General features: G+C 38.1%; 1 gene segment (V, D, J or C); it reads left to right on the top strand.

Annotated features, from left to right (window-relative positions):
- Positions 1-1,655: 1,655 nt before the first annotated feature.
- LOC306709536 (Ig heavy chain V region 5A-like) lies at positions 1,656-2,129 on the top strand. The segment is given in 2 exons: positions 1,656-1,728; positions 1,822-2,129.
- Positions 2,130-4,978: the final 2,849 nt, after the last annotated feature.

The raw sequence follows: 4,978 nt of genomic DNA, 5'->3' as shown, positions 1-4,978 counted from the left end.
GCTAAAGCGACTCAGTAAACATCCATTCTTCAGTTTCATCAAACTGTTACTGAGATCCAAGTCAAATCCAGTTCCACACTGTGAGGAGGAGTCAATGCAAAACTCAGACGTCTTCCTCCTCTACTTATGTGACTGCAGAGAGGAGGACAGAGAACAGTGGACACACAGTTTAACATGATGGACTATAGGACAGGACTGCTGCTCTTAACTATCTGCTGGGCAGGTGAAGATAGTCACTGATCTTTGTCTTTGATGGCTTTTCTTTGTGTCATCACCTTATTTCACATTTTCTATTCTCTTGACAGGTGTTGATGGTCAGACTCTGACAGAATCTGAACCAGTGGTTAAAAGGCCTGGAGAATCTCACAGATTGACTTGTACAGCCTCTGGATTCACATTCAGCAGCGCCTATATGAACTGGGTCAGACAGGCTCCTGGAAAAGGACTGGAGTGGATCGCTTATCACAGCACTGGTAGCTCTCCTATCTATTACTCCCAGTCAGTCCAGGGTAGATTCACCATCTCCAGAGATGACTCCAGCAGTAAACTCTATCTACAGATGAACAGTCTGAAGACCGAGGACACAGCAGTGTATTACTGCGCCAGAGTAGACACAGTGAGAGACAATAATAGGAGAGTCGTTCAAAAACTACTTCCTCTATTCTGGGAACATTCAGTTGTCTTAGTGTCTCTATTTTGCAATAAATAGTAATGCTTCAATTCTGTGTATAAATGTGGTGAGACTGGGTTTCTTAATGTGTCTTAATGAGTACATGCAAGAAGTTCAAGCAAGAAAATCACATTTTGTAAACACAAATACAAAGCTTCCAAGTGATTTGCAGTTAGTACACCTTTTTTCTGAATACATACCAAAATCCAAACAAAATCCTGAAATTACCAACATAAAAATAGACTTTTCCAGAAGCGTTTAGATAAAATATACATTTTTAAAAGTTGATTATCTGAAAGAAAATAGACAAATGATGTTTTCCTCAAAGACACCAGACTAAAATAAATCAAGTACACCTGAGATGATCAGTCATACTTTGTTTTTTGGATCTCACTAGTGTCAATATTTTCTTAATGTGCTCATTTCAGAACTGAATTCAGAATCAATAAACCTCAAACTTAAGATCTCTGTCAAAGATACAATAGAGCCACAACAACAGGAACAGACACAGGAAGGAACAACGCAACAACTTGACATGTCAACAAAGTCTCAACTTTGCTCAATTTTTCACATTCTAAACTTCAATTCAACATCATCAACACTTTAGCGGAACATAGTCTCAATAAAATGGCTTCATTCACACATGTGTTATTACAGCTCTTCCATATGTATTTGAAGCAGATATTAATTATTCTGTTGATCTGAGTGTAAATGTAGATCTGTTAGTTTGACTTGCCTGACTTGTATTAGAAGTTGTGTGTAGAAATAAAATAATTCACTTTAAGTTATTGTTTTAAATAATAAATACATTTTCTTTCATGTGTCAAAATGTTCATGACACGATTCCAAGCTCTGACTATTTGTGACAGAACAGTTCATCCCTCTTTTATAGCCTGTCAGCATCCTTCTCTATGCAAAGTAAACTTCCTCACTGTCTGCTTTAAAGGCTTGATGTCATTGTGTCGGTTGCAGCAGAAGAGGAGAAGCTCCCATCAGATCAACCTCAATACCAACCATGTTCTCTGTCGCTCTACTGCTGCTGCTGGCTGCCGGATCCTGTGAGTCTCACTGAGGCGGAGACAACAACATCACAGTACACTGACTGCTCACTGTTATTACATTAATACAATATTCAATGTTTTCCTCCACAGGCGTGAAGTGTGAACAGTTGACACAGCCAGCCTCTGTGACTGTGCAGCCAGGTCAACGTCTGACCATCACCTGTCAGGTCTCTTATTCTGTTAGCAGCCACCGCACAGCTTGGATCAGACAGCCTGCAGGGAAAGGACTGGAGTGGATTGGATCTGCCCGTGTTGGCTACACCACATACTACAAAGATTCACTGAAGAACAAGTTCAGTATCGACTTAGACGCTTCCAGCAAAACAGTGACTCTAAACGGACAGAATGTGCAGCCTGAAGACACTGCTGTGTATTACTGTGCCAGAGACCCACAATAACACAAACCACCAGTAGACCTGAACAAAAACCTCTCAGTGCCTGAACACTTGTAACATGAAGCCACCAGAGGAGGAGCCCTCAGACCACTAGTGATTTCAACACCAGCTCACTGTCACAGTAAAGAGAATATATATTTCAGCAACAAAAAAGTAAAAGGAATAAAACATGTATTATAAAATACAATAATAATTATAATATTTAATATACAGTGAAGACATTTTCCTAAAAGTTTCTTCAGTGTGTGACTCACAATATGTATGTGTGTTATGATAACATTATTTTAGTTAAAAACTGCTTTTTCAAAAGTTCATCATCTAACAAGAAATTAAAAACAATTAATTAATGTATTTGTACTCACTGAAAAACATCTATGGTATCTGTGCACTGAGGTAGTTAAATGCTTAATAAAGCTTAATTAATAAACTCAACAAATTATGAAATGTATGAGTCATGAACACAAAATCAACAGTATAAAATAATGAGCAATATTTGTTAATATTTGTTAATTTTTTAAATATAAATACAATTCTCCCTTTAGCAATATTGTTAAACGGATTGTCCAAGTCTTCATGTGATGCAGACTGTGGTAAATAATGAACGGCAACAAACCTTTTGCACAAATTATACTGAAAGCTGCTAAAGCGACTCAGTAAACATTCATTCTTCAGTTTCATCAAACTGTTACTGAGATCCAAGTCAAATCCAGTTCCACACTGTGAGGAGGAGTCAATGCAAAACTCAGACGTCTTCCTCCTCTACTTATGTGACTGCAGAGAGGAGGACAGAGAACAGTGGACACACAGTTTAACATGATGGACTATAGGACAGGACTGCTGCTCTTAACTATCTGCTGGGCAGGTGAAGATAGTCACTGATCTTTGTCTTTGATGGCTTTTCTTTGTTTCATCATCTTATTTTACATTTTCTATTCTCTTGACAGGTGTTGATGGTCAGACTCTGACAGAATCTGAACCAGTGATTAAAAGGCCTGGAGAATCACACAGGTTGACTTGTACAACATCTGGATTCACATTCAGCAGCTCCGTTATGAACTGGGTCAGACAGGCTCCTGGAAAAGGACTGGAGTGGATCGCTTTGGTACACACATCTAGTACTCCTATCTATTACTCCCAGTCAGTCCAGGGTAGATTCACCATCTCCAGAGATGACTCCAGCAGTAAACTCTATCTACAGATGAACAGTCTGAAGACCGAGGACACTGCAGTGTATTACTGCGCCAGAGGAGACACAGTGAGAGACAATAATAGGAGAGTCGTTCAAAAACTACTTCCTCTATTCTGGGAACATTCAGTTGTCTCAGTGTCTCTATTTTTCAATTAATAAAAAATACTAAATTCTGTGTATAAGTGTGGTGAGACTGGGTCTCTTAATGTGTCTTAATGAGTAAATGCAAGAAGTTCCAGCAAGACAATTACATTTGGTAACTAAATTACAAAGCTTCCAAGTGATTTGCAGTTTGTAAACCTTTTTTCTGAATACATAACAAAATCCAAACAACAACCTGAAATTATAAACTTAAAAAAATACTTTTCCAGAAGCGTTTAGATATTTAGTTAAATTGCAACTTCAGCCCGACATAAAAAAAATACATTTTAAAAAGTTGATTCTCTGACAGAAAATGGACAAATAATGTTTTCCTCAAAGACACCAGACTCTGATAGTCTTCTAAACTTTACTCTAAAATAAATTGGTACAGCTGAGATGATCAGTCATTCATTGTTTTTTTGTATCTCACTAGTGTCAATATCTTCTTAAAGGAGGGATTGATGTGGAGCTTATGATCACTCAACACTCATCTCTGTATGAGAAGCATGAAGCTTGTGTCAGGGCTTTGAAAACACATGTCAAAGTGTGTTAGGACAGTTTATCATGATTAACAACAATTATAAGACACACTTATTTTAATTAAAGCATTACATAGCTCTGGCTAATAGGCATTGACAGTTAAAAGCAAATTTAACGGTTGTTTGATTCTGTTCAATTTAGTGTGGAATGAAATTTAAATATCAAATGTAAAGCAGAGTTGATTTTCAGGCATGAAACTATAGTTTCACTCTGCAGATATAATAACACTGAACAGATTCTTCTATCTTCTATTGGCTGCAGTGAGACCAGTGTTGATGCTTCATATGTTTGATTATATGCAAACTCAGTGAGCTCCCTTGTTACTTGGCTATAAAAACATCACATCAGGCTGTTAGTGAAGTTCACATCTCTTCAGTTTCAACATAAACCATGTTCTCTGTAGCTCTGCTGCTGCTGTTGGCAGCTGGATGTGAGTCTCTCTGGATTTCTCAAAATCAACAATTCTGCTTCAAGTATATTTTGTGACAAAACATTTCCTTTTTTTAACAGGTGTGAAGTGTGAACAGTTGACACAGCCAGCCTCTGTGACTGTGCAGCCAGGTCAACGTCTGACCATCACCTGTCAGGTCTCTTATGGTCTTGACAGCTACTACACAGCTTGGATCAGACAGCCTGCAGGGAAAGGACTGGAGTGGATTGGAATGAAATATACTGGAGCTTCATACTACAAAGATTCACTGAAGAACAAGTTCAGTATCGACTTAGACACTTCCAGCAAAACAGTGACTCTAAACGGACAGAATGTGCAGCCTGAAGACACTGCTGTGTATTACTGCGCCCGAAGAGACACAGTGAGAGACAATCATAGGAGAGTCGTTCAAAAACTACTTCCTCTATTCATCACCACCACTGGGAACATCCAGTTGTCTCTGTATCACTTGTCCTGAACTACTGATTTTAATGAAGATAGTTTTCATTATTTTATGAAAAAAATATCTCTAAACAGGGTCTATTAAAAGGA

The sequence above is a fragment of the Pholis gunnellus genome (assembly GCF_910591455.1).
Source record: "Pholis gunnellus genome assembly, chromosome: 17".
Taxonomy (NCBI): Eukaryota; Metazoa; Chordata; class Actinopteri; order Perciformes; family Pholidae; genus Pholis; species Pholis gunnellus.
Note: the sequence above shows the minus strand (reverse complement) of the source record. Positions and strands in the feature narration are given on the sequence as shown.